Below are 17,441 nucleotides of genomic sequence, written 5' to 3'. Positions count from 1 at the left end.
GTATGAAATCTTACTTCATCCTAGGGGAGACATAATTTAATCAAGGCCTCCAAGACACAATTAGTTGAAGACAAAACTATATCCCCACTCACTCTTATCATCCACATGCCTATCTCCTTCATACACAATCCATACATACCTTCATTCTCCCTACAGGTTGGAAACACTATTCTCCTATACAGTTTATTATTATTATGGGTGGAAACTAATCAAGGAGAGAAGCAATTTAGAACGAAGGAGAAATTTCCTGACAGTTAGAACAATTAATCTGTGGAACAACTTGCCTCCAGAAGTTGTGAATGCCCCAACGCTGGAAGTTTTTAAGATGTTGGATAACCATTTGTCTGAAGTGGTGTAGGGTTTCCTGCCTAAGCAGGGGTTGGACTAGAAGAACTACAAGGTACCTTTCAACCCTGTCATTATATTATACAGATAGTCATTTTTTTAAAAAAGCCTACCCCTTAGTTAACTTACCATTTGTGAGAGAAGGAATTTCACAATAGGGCAACTTAAGACATTATCTTCAAGTTTCAGATAGGCAGGTAAAAATTCTGCATTGCTTTATAAGGGAAATTGTTCCAATGATCCTCTAGTGAAAAATGATTTTTTTCAACTGAAAATTGCAGCTAGTCAGGAATGCCCTGTAGATTGTTTATTCCCCCATTGAGGCAACCTTACACTATGAGGGATGTTCCACAACATATTTCTACTATTCCTCTTCCTCTCAAGGTAAAATTTGAGTTACATTCAGTGTGCTGCAAAATACAGTAACAGCAAAAATGATTTGTGATATGTGTGTCCTTTGACGTTCTACTGAAATTCCTTTTCATTTTAAACATGGTTTGAATGATCTGAAGTATTACATGAAGGACAAAAATGATATTTTTTCCCCTCTTCTTATGTACGTTTCTGAAATCTAAACGATATTTTGCAGTGTAACTCTGTATTTTCCTGACAATCTGCTTTATTTTAAGGATGTTGAAGTTTAACACATGGAACACTCTATGGAATGATCTTTGTAATATTAACATCTATAAATATAAACCTAAGTCAAGATTTTTTCCCCCTACTTAGATATATGGGACACTTTAATGTGCTCATTTTAAAAAGGTAAAGAAGTCCTGGAAACATAGAAAGTGATTGAAAATAAAGCTGCATACATTATCATGCCCATGCATAGCTATAGTATACCCACTTCTAGGATACTGTCCACAGGCATGGTTGCCACTTTTGAAAAGGATATCACAGACCTTGAAAAAATATAGAAGATGATAAAGATGATCCAACACCTTCCTTGTGGGAAAATGCTAGAATGTTTAGTATGATTAAACCTAGGGGGGAAAAAACTTAGGGGAAAAAAAAACAAATGAGATGTATTAGTGTATGCAAAGTAGAGTATGGTATTCAACAGGTTCTGGCCAGTTCTGGAGAACCTGTAGCAGAAATTTTGAGTAGTTCAGAGAACCGGTAAATACCACCTCTGACTGCCCTGTCCCCATCTATTCTCTGCCTTCCGAGTCTCAGCTGATCAGGTGGAAATGGAGATTTTATAGTATCCTTCCCCTGTTATGCCCACCAAGCCATGCCCACAGAACCAGTAGTAAACAAAATTTTGAATCCCACCACTGATGCAGAGCATGGAAAAAAGGAACAGGAGAAATTTCTCTCCCTCATTCAAAATATTCTGACCAGATCATCCAAAAAACCTGATTGGAAACAAATTTGTGAAAGGCAAGAAAAAGTCCTTCAGCAGGGAGTACTGCACATAAGTATTGTGAAATTTGTTGTATGACATGACATAGCTACTAATTTGGACAGCTTTAAAAGGCAACTGGATCCATGGAGAAAGGATCTGTGAAGTGCAATTAGTCTTGACTAGTCATTGTTACCTTCATGTTGGCATCTGGTTGGCATCTGGTTACTCTAAGAAACAAAATGCTTTGACCTAATCCAGCAAAATTATTTTGCAAACCAGATGACTGTGCAGGGTTAGGGATCCTCTTCCTATGTGCTCAGCTTCCTGTAATCCAGAAGTGGGTTTCTACTGGTTCGGACCTTTCGGCCGAATAGATAGTAACTCAGCCGGACAGGTGACCGAACTAGTTCTAGCCTCAGGGCTGCCATCTTGATTTTCTGTTCTGCACATGCGCAGAACAATCTTCAGTGTAAACATCTATTTTCCCCTTTTTTAATGTTGTGCGCATGCGCAGACCTTTTTAATTGCAAATGTGCGTGCATGTGTGCGAAGTGCATTTCTCGCGTGCAAAATTTTTCGGGCTCCAAACCGGTAGTAATGCCGGCAGGAACCCACCCCTGCTGTAATCCCAGGAAAAAGTGAAGCTACATTAAATAATTTATTTTTTCATAAAATTTCAATGCCACCCCTCTCCCCTACAAGGCAACTCTGAAATTGCAGACAGATGATCTGTTTATGCCCTTGTCTGCTTTAAAGCACCTTTTGCAACCAAGCACAGGGGATTCCGTTCCTTTTTGAGTCTGAATCCAAAGCAGTGTGTAACCATATTCTTGTTTTCATGAATTAGGACCCATTGCTTAGCGTAATTTAGAAGAGGCACATTTGTGTACATTCCATCAACTATATCTCGTGCTGTTTCAAAAGAATATACTGCAAGAATTTTTTTTCCCTTTCCTGGTTGCCTCTTGAGTCACTTCATTGTCCCTGTTGCTGCTAGAAGTACATAATGACAATAAAATAGAATTAAAGGACACTGACACTATGTACAGTCCTTAGAACTGTTTCTATTGCAGCCTAGAAAAAGGCAAACTGCACTTTCCACTGCAATGATTACTTTAGTGAACTCTCCAGTAGCTGAGAATTACTTATAGTCAGGGGAGGGAAGAGGCTTGTTTTTCCAACATTTTGCTCCTTAATGTTGTCAAAGGAGTTATCAAGAATCTTTCTATAATAGAACAGCATGGGCATATGAACCATTGCACTTATGTGCTGGGGCTGAGGGCAGGAGTTCTATTAAAACATGTTATCAGCAATATTTTTCAAGGTCTGTAAAGGCCCATTCAAGAGTTCAAATATTTAGAGCATTCTCCATCTGTGAGTTAGAGAGTGCAAACTGCTAAAATAACACTGCATTTTGCAAAGACTCACAACTTTAGTGAAAATGTCTGCAGGAAGGAGTTGGCTTCCAGTTGAGCAAAGACTCTGATAATTCTAGTATTTATAGAAAGTGAAATGTACACCAGGGGTCTGAGTCTTGTGGCCAGTGGTCTGTGTGCAACCTTCCAAGTCATTTTTGTTCCCCATAGTAATAAATTGTAGATGCTGACAATGATGCCCAGAAAAGCCATTGAATGCTGCTTAGAAGTCTAGCCATCAGTGATAGGTTGCAGGCGGTACACCCCGGTACGGGCATACCAATGCCTGCTGGGAGCACTGGGAACTATTCCAGTATGGTGATCCAGAGGGCCTACCTGCCCACCCAAGCTCCTTAACTGTATTTGAGCTCTTCGGCACTTCCACGCATGCACATGGAGCATTCGGTACCTGCGCACACTCCACCGAGCAGGTAGAGCATCGCAGAGGTGTTGCAGGAGGTAAGGATGCATACACCTGCTGTGCACATGTGCTACATGCATGCATGTGTGGGATGCCAGGCCCCATTGCACCATACTGGTTGCAACAGGATCCAGAACCCATCACTGACAGCCATAGAAAGTGCTCCAGAAGCAAACGGTTTTTGGTGATATTGGCTTTTCAGCTAAGCTCCATCCAACTCAATAACAACACTGACAATAGCAGATCTTAATTGGGCAGGATGTCCGGCTGGTGTCCTAGGCCTCTAACAATGAGCAGTGTTACAATTCAGGGCATCAATCTTGGCTTTGTAGCAGGCATTGCTTCTGAGATAGTGCCAAGAGAACAGTAGAGAGACAATGCTTGGCCAAGGAAGGCAGGCTAGAAGGCTAGAGCTTCCAAAGGATGGAAGGAAGACGTACCTGAGAAACAGGACCAAGTTCTCTCTGTTTTACTACAATAATCCCTCTGTAAGCAAGGAATTGGAGAAAACATAGAGACTCCAGGATGGATTTTTAAAAAATTATACTGTCTTTGATATGATATTGAAAAAAAATATTGATTATTGAATACTTTATTTGGCCAAGTGTGATTAGACACATAAGGAAATTGTCTCTGGTGCAGAATCAATTATTAATGAAATCAAACATTGGCATTCTGGTTAATGAAAAATGCTGCTGGCTGAATAGCCAAAATAAAATAAGTATCTGCTTCACAGGAAAGTCTTTAAAATAAATTTTGGCACTGTTCATCATTGTCTTTGATTTTGATTTAATAGACTTCATACAGTATATGTGAAAGCTTCAGTAGTAATCTAAATGAATTACATCTCAAGTGGTAATCATTATGATTTGAATTTGACAAATGTCCTAAAATATTGTACTGTATAGCTAATGCATGCTAGGATCTAGTTTTGCTTTCCCATTCCCCAAATAACTTCCTCTATCCCCGCTTCAGTCTGATTCATTTTCACTAATAACATCTAAGTTCTCAGAATTATTACTAGAAATTGTAAATATCTAACTATTCTAATGTCCCTTAAAAAATAGGTAATTGACCATGCTGATTTCCTACCAATACATCATATCAAACACATAATCTAGACCCATGATGGTGAACCTATGGCATGCTAGCCATCTCCCGTTGCTCTTCTGGGTTCACACGCGCAGCTGATCTTCACGCACGCAAGTGTGCTGGAAACCAGAAGAGCAGCTTCCTGGCATGCATGCGCGCACAAGGGAGCTCAGCTTCCAGTTTCCAGTACACATATGCGCGCCAGCCACTGGCTCTTTGTATGTGCATGTGCACCAGAAACCGGAAGACAGGGTGAAAGGCATGTGCATGCACATGGGGGAACTGCTGTTCTGATGTCCAGTGCTCCCGCTCGTGCACCCTGGGAAGTTGCTCTTCCAGTTTTTGGTTCTCCCCTCACCATGTGTGTGTTCCCATTTCGGCACTTGGTGCTGAAAAGGTTCACCAATTGATCTAGACTGATACTTTGCAGAATTGCTCCTTTATCAAATTAACATAATCTTCATTTGTAGGTTTTGGAAATGCAATTTCATCTTCAGAGGAAGTTATTTCTGAATGGAAGATTCCTCAGAAAATCATCTGACCAGCCAATTATCAACTGGAAAAACAATATGAAGGAGTCCTGTTTTCTAAAAGGTATTTGAGGGTATTTCTTTATATAATATGTATGATTAAATTTTGCTACAACCAAAAAGTAATGAAATATTGAGCAACTTTTCACAAAATAGTTTTAAAAGTTGAAACTGAATAAGTTTCTTCAGAGCCATTTTATATTAATATATAGCCAACTCCATCTTTTTCCTTTATCTCCAAACTTCATTATTCAGGAAACATACTTTTATAGGAAATCGTCTTATTCTTTTATGCTATACTGGCTAAAGGGCAACATTACTTGCTCATTATGCCTCTCTCCCCGCCCCCCAAAAAAGGAAGAATGAAGAGCTGGTTTGTAATCATACTTGTTATTTTGTCTTCTTGGACTTAAATCATTTAAAGAAAAAAAAATGCAGGGCTTTTATTTTCACCTGGCATCCATTTGGTTAACGAAAGGAACATAATATATCTGTAGTACATGGGCTTTTACATGGCGGAGAAAAAGCTTTTACAAATAGCATTTTTTTTAAAAAAAAAACACAATTACAAAGTTCCTGTACAGTAGTTTGAAATATAGACTCTGTGATGTGTTAAATTTGTACTAAAATCGAAATAGTTTCAACTGAGGGTGAGAAAAGAGAGACACATAACTCTATAAATGGAGCTCCAATCACTGTAAGTGGCAGCAAAGAATCATTACAAAAGACAAATGAAGTACTTTTACAGTATATTTAGAGAAGTCTTAAGTGCTGATGAGCCCCCTCAGCCTGTTAAACTGCTAAGCTGCAAGCTTTACACTTTCTTCCTGTAAAGTATTTAGAGCAAGAAACATGGCCTCCCCCCCCCTCACTCTTTTCTTGCAATATTGACACTGTTGTAAATGCCATGGTACGTAAGGAGAAGTTGGAATCTTGTAAAAGTTGTTCTTCTAGGGAAGCCTTGAGCATTTGCTGCATTAGTACCCTTACCCATTCTTATGACATTCCCCCCCCCCCAATTTTATGGAAATCAATTTGCATGTAGTGTGTTGGGTTCTGTTAGATGTTTCATTTAAATATTCAGGTTCCTTCATTTAGAATTTTTTTTGTCTAAGTTACAGGAAGCCTTGCTCATTTTATGCTACATGTATTAAAGTCTTATCAGTCTGGTGTGTCCGTGAATTGCAATGAATCAGTCCAATCCACCTCACAGGGTTGTTGTGTGAGGAAAATAAGAGAATGGAGGTAGGTTTGCGATAGAGATGGGTTGCTGCCAGTTCAGCCCAGATCGGGAGAACCAGTAGTAGCAGTGGCAGGAGGCTCCGCCTACCTGCCTGGATGCTTCTACCTATGTGCAGAAGTGTCATGTGCACAAGTGCGCATGGGATTGCACCTGAACTGGTAGTCAAAAAATTAGCAACCCATTTCTGCTTTGCCACCTTGAGTTATTTATAAACAATAATAAGGATGGGATAAAAATCAAATAAATACATGCTCAGAAACACTTTTTGCTGTTCCCAAGTATCTCTTCTTTGTGTTTTACTCAAGGTAGGAAATGTAATAGTAGTGGCTATAAAACAATCATGGAGAAACCCTTTTAGCAACTGTTATTCTGTCTTCCCTAAAATGTTTTGAATGGGAAAACTATAGGTCATTTGGGAAAAGACATACAGTAGCAGTTATAAGTACAATTGAAGGATCTGGGAGGTACCGCCTTCCAATTATTTGCAGTCATCATAGAGAGCACAAGCTTGTTCTTCTAGAAAAGAGACTGAATGAGCACAAATTGGATTTCTAAATTTTGAGAGGTTAACAAAGAACACAATAGCTCCCACCCATCCTGAAATGACAGACAGAGGTACATTTCGTTCCTATCACAAGGATTTGATTCACCTTAAATGCAATGACCTAAGAAAACCATGCATTAGAGAACTGAAGAAGCTGGTGCTTCTCTTTCCAAAATATCACCACCAGTCTTCATAATAAACAATATTTGCAAGACAGGATATTAATAGAATCACAGAAGGAGCCTATGTTCAAAGGAAAGTTAAATCCCACTAGATATAGTTGATCAATTTTTTTTTTGAATCTCTTCCAGGTTTCAAGTTAGAATATTTTTCTCCTAACCTATATAAAGAATAAAGAAACTAAAACATAATCATCTCCTTTCTCAGAGAGAGCAGTATAGAGAGTGCTGAAAGCAGAAAGCCTACATTGCTTCTAGAGATGCTCATGATTAGATTTCATTATGCTTTTTGCCAAGGAAGAGGATTGCAATATTTATTGAGTATCTTTTTGTATATCCCATGGATAATTAGGACTGCAGAAAAACAATTGCTACCAACCTGCCTACCGTTGAGGATCTGTATATTGCAAGAAGAGGACCGTGAAAATATCTACAGACCCCTCACATCCTGGACATGAATTGTTTCAACTTCTGCCCTCACTATAGGACACTGTACAATGATGCTATAGGGCAGCGATGGCGAACTTTTTTTGGCTCATGTGCCATAAGTGAGGGGAGTGCAGGAGGGTCATGTGCAGGCGTGCCGCACCCATATTGCAATGTGTAACCCCCCCCCAGTGCGCATCCGCACACTAAAGGCGCGACCCCCCCCCATTTTTGCATGCTTTTTTTGCCCACCCCAGGCTCCAGAGGCTTTAAAGGAGCATGGGGAGGGCAAAAACAGCCTCTCCCCCCGGAAGCCCTCCGGAGGCTTCAGGGACCTTCAGGAGGCTTCCCTGAAGCCTCCAAAGCAGTCAAAACAACCCTCTAAGCAAACCGGAAGTCACTTCCGGTTTGCTCAGAGGGTCGTTTTAAGCGCTCAAAGGCTTCAGGGACCTTCAAGAGGCTTCCCCGAAGCCTTTGGAGCACTCAAAATGACCCTCCGAGCAAACCGGAAGTGACTTCCGGTTTGCTCAGAGGGTCGTTTTAAGCGCTCTGAAGGCTTCAAAGACCTTCAAGAGGCTTCCCTGAAGCCTCCGGGGCAATCAAAATGACCCTCCGAGCAAACAGGAAGTCCATTCCCAAACTTCCAGTTTGCCTGTAGGGCCCGTTTTTTGCACTCCGGAGGCTTCAGGGAAGCTCATGAAGCCTCCAGTGGACCTCCGGGGGGAAAGCTCTTTTTGCCCTCCCCAGGCTCCTATAAAGCTTCTGGAGCCTGGGGAGGGCGAAAAATGGCTTTTAAAAAGGGTGAACTCAGCTGGCCAGCGTGCACATGCGCGCTGACCAGCTGACAAGGCAGCGCCTCGCGTGCCCTGACAAATGGCTCCGCATGCCACCTGTGGCACGCATGCCATAGGTTCGCCATCACTGCTATAGGGCACTGTACACCAGAACGACTAGACACAAGGACAGTTTTTTTTCCTGAATGCCATTACTCTGCTAAATAACTATTTCCCACAACACTGTCAAATTATCTACTAAGACTGTATTACTATTATTCTTCTCTTCCTTTATAGTACCTACCTCTTTCTTAGTACCTATCTCCTTCCTAGTACCTATCTCTTTCCAGTTATGACTATAACCATATTACTTGTATCTTTAAATTTTATATATATTATACTTGTTTTCTAGTATAATTTGATTGCTTATTAGTAACCTATGACTATCACTAAGTGTTGTATCTTATGATTCTTGATGAATGTATTCTTTTTTATTTTTCTTTGTGTACACGGAGAGCATATGCACCAAAGACAAATTCCTTGTGTGTCCAATCACACTTGGCCAATAAAGAATTCTATTGTATTACTTTGCATATAATGTTGGAAAAGGCCATTAAAGCTTGGGGAGAAAACTACTAGTTAACTATATTCTGTTCTGATTGCCTTGCAGAATAAAAATACTGCAACGTACAGCTAATTACCAAAAAAGCTTTTTAGTATAACTAAAAACAGCTTGAGAAAAGCTAAATTATTTTTGGGGATGCCTCTTGTTTGCATCTTCTCATCTTTTGCTTCTTTCTTTACATAGGTTGCGCATCCCATTGTTGCATCCCATCTGGTTCAGTTCCAAGCTGGGAGAAAGACGCTGGAAAGAACATGGAGGCTGATTGGAAAGATGCTTTAATGATGAACAGAACAAACAACAGTCCTGGGTCAGCTGACCCATTGGTTTGATGAGAACTTGAGTTTTTACAGGTTTCAAAGATGCTGCTGTGGGGGGAGGGGTTGTGCAATGTCTGAAATGCACTTTAGAAGATTGTGCGATGTAGTGAGCTCAGTGTCTTCTGCTAAGTGGTAGCGGGTTAATCCTATTATGTCCTGAAGGATCATGTCCTGTTCTTGTTCGTCCCATCACCCTGAAACTGAAAGTCTTTTGTTTTGTAAATAGGCTGGCTCAATCTTTCTTAATGGGCGCAAAATATACGCTGGTGTGTGTGTGCTTTCTCTCTGCTTTCTGTCTTAAGAGCATGTTTCTCCATTTCTCCCTTTGAGGAAATATAATATTCTTCCTTTTTAATATTTCCCAAAATATTTTATTATTTGGTGGGGAGGGGGTTTCCCATACCATAATCAGTTACTGATTACTACAACTTCAATGCAGATTGACATGTAGATAGTCCTAAACAAGACTACCTTGTTTAGCAACCAGTCACAGTTATGATGCTGATAAAAAGGAAACTTGTATGACAAATCCTCATGTGTATAATCTTCACAGGTATGTAAAGTAATATTGTAACTATAACTGCAGTTTCACTTTCATTTTGTTTAACAACCAAATTGCCAATTAGTTGCTAAATAAGGACTACTTCAGTGGTGGGTTTCTACCGGTTTGGACCGATTCGGCAGAACCGGTAGTAGTTTGGCAGCCTGGATCATTGGAACCAGCAGCAACCCAGGCCTGCCACACCCCTGAACCAGCTTTTTGGATGGCGCCATAGGTGCTGCCATTTTGTTTTTCAGTTCTGCGTATATGCAGAACAATTTTAATTGCACTACACATGCGTGTGCGGCACGCACCCGAGTGAACAGGCAGTAGTGCCTGGCGGAAATCACCCCTGGACTACTTGTATCTTGTTTCTCCTTTTCCATAGGAGAATTTTCCTGAACAGTTGGAAATAAATGCATGCTTTTTTTATTAGGACATAACTGTGCCTCTAGCTCAGAGGTTGGAAAGAATAAACATTACTCTATACCATCAGCAGATAATTTGGTGCCCTCCAAGAAATTTGGATTACTAAACTTTCTGAGGCTGATAGGAATTGATGTCTTGTGTTCAATTTGTTGTCATCCGAGTTGTAGAATTGCATGCTTCGTTTCCTAGGCTACAAAACAGCACACTTATCTACATGCTTAAGATGTTTTGTTTCCTGAAATGAAGAACACGAAATCTTTTTTCCATCCTCACTTCTCTAAATCCCACATATATAAGCTAAACATCCTTTTTTGTGTCCTAAATCTACTGCCAATAATAATTTTGATGAATCACTCTGAGATATGACTCAGGAAAGAGGAAGCTTTTTTTAAAAAATCCTACCACTCTTTCCTGATTTTTATGATTGCCTTTTATGCTTATTTTCAACTGTGCATTATCCTTTCTGAGAACATTATTTGTACTCATTGTTAATAACTAAAAAGGTCAAGACTCTCTCAAATTGAACACTGCTCCTGGTCATTTAAATTTTTAACCAAAATATAGAAGTGGTTGGTTTGTCATTGCTGCCTTTATCTTCCCAATTGAGTCTGGAGCCTTGGGATTTTCTGGTGTGCTTCCATTTATATACTAGCCTATTTCAATGGTGCCTAGTCTGTTTTGAGATCAATTAAAACTGATATGCTGTGACTTTTATTTACCAAACATTTTTTAAAGTTTTTAAAAGTGAGAAGAAACCCCTCTTTTACCCAGTGCCTATTAGTTATACAAGTAAATAATTGTAAAAAAAATCATGGTGTCACAATGTAAATTCTGTTATCTATTTTCATCTACTTAACTGGTCTGGACTGGGTAAGGCTAGTCTCTGGCTGGTCCTTTGGGTCTGATCCTGATTGGTCTGCAGCCCAATATTGCCCAACAGATACTAGTTGTGAAAGCATACAGCAATCCATTAATGGGCATGGAGGGAGGGAAGAACAGATTAAGAGATATTCATATCATTCCACTTTACAAGAGCTGTTTCAAAATTAGAGGAAAGATCTTCCCTTCTAAATGAATCACAGAGCTAAGCAAGTATGCTCACTTTTATCTCCGCTTATATTTATTGAATGTAAGATCATTATTATTTTCTTGGGCATGTCATAGCTTTAAAGCTATCTCTCCTGAAAAGCCCCTCGTCCTGAAAAATAATAACAGCTTATTTTGCACCACACTTTGCACTTAGTTAATAAGAAACACAACTGACTTTTTTTTTACTTCTTAGGCCAGGTGCCTGCACCTCAAAGCCTCCATGCTAGCAAATTTCCAGAATGATGTTTGGATAAATAAGGGTGCTTCCAGTTCTTGGTGCCAGCCCTTGTCAGTTCTCAAAAGCTATCATTGTAGCTATAATGATAGCATTTGACACAAAGTAGTTATTGGTAGAACTACCTAATTTCTGATCAAAGTGGCAGTGTCTCTCAGTGTTCAATTTTGTCATTTACCATCAAGAAAAATTGTATTCTGAAATGGCTATGGAAGGACTTCAAAGTGACAATCATTCTGAGTCCAAAAGATGTTTCCTGATGGGTTCCCTAGCCTTCAGGATGACTAAATACTATTTGTAACTGTTACTGATTTCTCGTCTGAACCGCAATTTAGAAAATAGGTATCTTGCTATGGTCACCATGGATCAATAATTGACTGACTGACACCCAGCTTGTCAGAAAAAGTTTTACCTTCATTTTACTTCTGTACTCTAGATGTGATAGAAAGGCAAACACCATGTGAAATAATAAGTATTCAAGTCTTAGAAAACACAATCCTCGCATATTCTTTTAGTGGGTAAAGCATTATTAATGAACCTGAGCGTCTGCAATCACTGCTCTACAATATTTTGTGATTATGATTGATTTTCACTTAGAGGCTAGTGTTTATGGCATTCACAGGTAGCTGCTCATGTTTGGATTTAAACATTAATTAGGAATGAAAAAGTAGTTGTATTAATACACGAGGAAAAAGAAAATCCATAATGGACAATAATAATATTTTTAAATCTCCCCCCCCTTACTGATTGATAAGCATAAATATTCTATCTGCTTTGAAAAATATGATTTTTAATAATCACTGGACAATAAGACTGTTTTTCAAAAGCTGAATATAAATTGTTTTAAAATTTAAAGTTCAGTTCTCCCTCTCTCAGCTGCTAGATAGAACAGTCCTATTTTACTCCAGTAGATTATGTTTTATCTTGCTGTATCAACTACAGCAGAGGTGGTATTCAGCAGGTTCTGACCAGTTCTGATCAGTAGTGAAAATTTTGAGTTGTTCGGAGAACTGGTAAATGTTCAAGCTCGGAGAACGCGGGTGGACAAAAGGAGGCGAGCCAGGACTTAAGTAACTAACAGTTTAAATCTAACATGTTGCCAAATGCGGCACTTCACATTTCGCGCGTGTCAGCTAACTGGTAACAGCTGAGTCCTGTTTGACAGCTCTTTATATATGCCGGCTGTCAAATATGTAACCAATCAGAAACAAGGACAGCGCCCCCTAGCGAAACGGACTAGAGGGAAAACTACAATACACAACACCCCTTCACACTTAGAACGCGCATGAGTAGTCTTCTAAATAGCCCGGGAGGCGCCAGACCCACCCAAATCTTCTTAGTGCACCTTCCTCCGTTGAAGTTGGAACTGCATTCCCTGTGGCTTGCAGCCCAGCCACCTCAGACTCCGTCGACGCTGGAAACTCATGGGGAAGAACAGGTAAGTCTCTTGTTGGATTTTCTACATCACTATTTGACCGCTCGGGGGAAATAGACCGGGACCTAGGGGTATGCTCCCAAACCTCAGCTGCTTGCCTATTGGGTAGGCCCTGCTGCTGCCCCGCCATGTTTGAATCTCTTTGCCTATTTCTTAGCTGGTTGATATGGCGTCTCCATACCCAGCCATCCTCTACTTCTATCAGGTATGAGCACGGACCTGTTATCTTCCTGACTATACTAGGGAACCATAGTGGGTGGCCAGAGTAATTTCTTGCATAAACCGGTGCGTTTATTGTGAACCCCTTGAGTTGACTGTGAGAGTCTAAGGGCCTTACAGGAGCATATTCTGGGTGCAGTCTAATAATGGCTCAGGACCTAGTTACTTGCGGGATCGTATTCTGCCCCATACATCCCTGCGACCAATCCGCTCGCACAGAGAGGGCCTCCTCCAGGTGCCGTCCACCAGACAGTGTCGGGGGGCGGCACCTAGGAGTAGAGCCTTCTCTGTGGCGGGCCCAGCCCTGTGGAATGACCTCCCTCCGGATATTAGGAATACCTCTGACCTCCGCTCCTTTCGTATTAAGCTCAAGACCCACCTATTCCAAGTAGCTGGCCTGGCTCAACTTTGATCTAACTATATCGCTCCTGACGGGTTTTTATTTGGGTATTTTAATTGTATTCAATTATTTAGGGTTTTTTTAAACATTGTATTTTAATTGTTTTTATTCATTAGCCGACCTCCTCCTTGTACATGTCTCGGTATATGTCTTTGTTATATGTATGTTTTGTCTATATATTTATTTCATATGTTTTATTGTACGCCGCCCTGAGTCCTTCGGAAGAGGGTGCGGCTAAGAAATAAATATTTATTATTTATTATTATTATTAATGATGTTCTAATGCGCTGACCCATTAATAACTCCGCCGGGCTTTTGTTCGTCATGGTGCACGGGGTGGCGTACTGCCATAGTAAATACTTGTCAATGTCTTCCTGCCAATTGAGGGGGCCAAACCTAGATAACGCTTCTTTAGCTGTTCGGACCGCGCATTCCGCCAGGCCATTGGCAGCCGGGTTGAAAGGGGCTACAAATGTGTGTCGGACCCCTAACTGTGCAAAGAAATTGGCTAGTACGGCTGCAGTAAACTGGGGCCCATTGTCTGAGACGACTAAGTCTGGTAACCCATGGATCGCGAATACCCGCCTTAACAATTTTTTGTTGCAGACAATAACGATATCTCAAGCCATTTAGAGAAAGCATCAACAATTACAATAAAATTTTGGCCCTTCACTGGGCCCGCTAAGTTCATATGTATCCTGGACCACAGAGCCCTCGGCTGTTCCCAATTCTGGATTTGGGCTCTGGACATTCTGGTTGGGATTCCTGGCACTGTGAACAGCCAGCAACCCACCGAGCAATGTCCTGGTCCATTCCCGGCCACCAAGCATAGCTCCAGACCAGTGCTTTCACCTGTACAATGCCCGAGTGGCCGTCGTGAAGAGTTGATAGCACCGCATCTCGCAGGGAGGCTGGGATGACCACTCTGCCTCCCCACAGGAGGCAACCCTGCTGGGAGGAGAGTTCGTGCTGCCTGGTGGAAAGAGGTTGCCATTCAGTGCCCAGTGGTGTAGACAGCCATCCCCGTTCAGTCCAACCCAGCACCTTGGCGAGTAGCTTGTCCCAGCTCATGTGCGCCGCCACATCAGCTGCAGTTATCGGTAAGTGCATATCGTCGATCAGCAACACCGCAGAGGCTGGCGCTGGGTCTTCTACTGCAATTGGCAATGGGCATCTACTTAATGCGTCCGCGTGGCTAATGTGCTTCCCTGGTCTGTAATGCAACATATAGTTATAGGTAGCCAAGAACACAGTCCATCTCATGAACCGGGGAGATAGAATCTGGGGTGTCTGTCTGTCCCCTGAGATGATGCCCAGCAGGGGCTTGTAGTCAGTCACTAGGTGAAAGTGACAGCCATAGAAATAGGAGTGGAAACGTTTCACCCCAGCCACTATAGCCAATGCTTCTCGGTCTAGCTGGCTATAGTTCCTCTCAGGCGAGGCCAGGGTGCGAGAAAAAAATGCCACTGGGGCTTCCAGTCCTGAAGGCAGCCAGTGGCTTAGGACTGTGCCGACCCCATAAAGGGACGCATCACAAGCCAATACTACAGGGAGAGACTCGTCGTATTGGAGTAGGACACTCTCGGACGTGAGGATTTTTTTAACAGTCTCAAACGCTGTGGCTTCCTTCTTTCCCCAAACCCACTTCGCTGAGCGGTCTAGCAATCTGTGCAAGGGTTCCACCACAGAAGCCTTGTGCAGTAAGAAGATGTTATAAAACTTCAGCAGATCCAGGAAAGCTTATAGCTCGGCTTTTGTGTTAGGCATTGGGACTTGATTAATAGCCAGCACTTTGTCGGGGGTAGGATGAATTCCTTTCTTGTCTGCTAAAAATCCCAAAAATTAGACTTGGGGAACCGCAATCTGGCATTTGGTTGTTTTGAGTTTTAAACCAATGCCTCGGAACCGGCAAAGTACGGTATGCAGGCGGGCCAGGAGATTGGTCAGGGAGCGGTCCGACATCAGGACGTTGTCGAAATAAGGGACGATGCCCAGTATACCCTGGAGCAGCCTCTCCATTAAGTTTTGGAAAAGTCCAGGTGCCACACTGACTCCAAATTGGAGCTGGTTACCCTTGAACGCACCCCTATGCATGACAATAGTCTGGGCTTCAGCAGTTGCCTCATCCACAGGCAACTGCTGATAGGCCTGGGCTAGGTCTAGCTTTGCTAATATGGTTCCCTGGCCCAGAGAGTGCAGCAAATGCTGCACCACGGGCACCGGGTATGCGCTCTGCTTTAAAGCCCTGTTCAAAGTGCATTTAAAATCAGCGCAGATGCGCACAGACCCATCGCTCTTTATTGGGGTCACGATAGGTGTTTCCCAACGGGCGTGGTCAATGGGCTCTAACACCCCTTGAGCCAGCAACTTATCAATTTCTGCATCATCTTTAGGTTTTAACGCAAACGGTACCCTGTGCGGCTTCAGCCGCCGCAGAGGAACCTGTGGGTTTAGGTTAAAGGAAATGGATGTACCCGTGTACTTTCCCAAACCTTCCCCGAAAACTTCAGGGAATTCCTTAATCAGCATGTCCAAATATGGAGTGCTCTGAATCTGATCAATTCCAGTTATGCCCAGCTTCAGGGCTTCAAACCATTCTAAACCTAACAGACTGGGCCGGGGGCCTTTCACCACAATAAGTGGTAACCTCTTGCTATACTGCTTAAATGTCACCCTACAAAAATATTTTCCTAGTACAGGGATGGGATTCCCCTGGAAATCCCTCAATTTTAATAGACACGGTTTCAGTCTGGCTTGGGACAGGGCAGGCACCAGCCTTTTAATAGTTGTCCAGGATATTATTGAGACAGCTGATCCCGTGTCTACCTCCATTTGGCAGGGGCGGCCCTCCAATTTGACCGTGAGGAATATTTTCCCTCTCGGACTATGGACAATCTGATCCACCTCAGCCTCTTCCCTGTCTTCATGTACAGCAAAACAGGAATCCCTATTATCCCAGGGATAGTTGATTTATAAGACAGCTATTATTTTTCCAAATAAAGGGGATGATCAAATTTGCTTACTTGATACAGGATGCTAAACCTAAGAAATACTTATTATTATTGGTACATTCTGCAGCATTCACCTTTTCCTTTGACTCTAACTTGAAAATCTTATGATGGCTATACCTGACTTCTTTTTAACATTAGCTGTTTAATTTTGCTTTTTATACTTCTATTTTATTCACTGCTGAGGCAGTCCGGAAATCTGAAAAGTTTACATAGTTCTTTGTACAGTTGTATTTGGTGCTAATAAAAATATTGCCACTGAATTTGCCACTGAACTTGAATTTTGTTTTAGTCTGTTAAGTTCTTCTAGTTTTTATACTACAGTAAGATTTGCTCAAAACTAGCTGTGCAGTTTAAAATATGTGTAATCATATAACTTTAGATCTAATTTCAAAAGCCCTTTGCAAACAATAAATTCAGATCTGTAACAAAAAGTAATTATTCTGTACTCAACAATGTACTATGCAACAAGGAAAAGAGGAAAGACTTAAGACTTAAGACTTAGCTAGGAGCTCAAGAGAACTTACAGAGGGATTTTGTTTCTTCCTCATCCCCATAACTAACCTCTGAGATATGTTGAGCAGACAGTTAGTGAGTAGTTTAAATTTCCATAGATTTAAGTCTGGATTTTCCTCTGTCATAATCCAGCACCTTTACCTACCCACTTGACTGACTCTGAGGCTATTGAAAAGGAAGGAGCAAACAAGGAAAAATATAGGATCAGCATGTGCAATAATGTCTCAAGTCCTTTTCACTCTGATCCCACCAATCCCTATTCAGTTCTACCTAGAGTATAACCCAGCTCTCATCAGATTATTCCTCTT

The sequence above is a fragment of the Natrix helvetica genome (genome assembly GCF_964273705.1).
Source record: "Natrix helvetica genome assembly, chromosome: 1".
NCBI classification, from domain to species: domain Eukaryota; kingdom Metazoa; phylum Chordata; class Lepidosauria; order Squamata; family Natricidae; genus Natrix; species Natrix helvetica.
The sequence above is the reverse complement of the archived record's forward strand: the minus strand, read 5'-3'. Positions refer to the sequence as shown.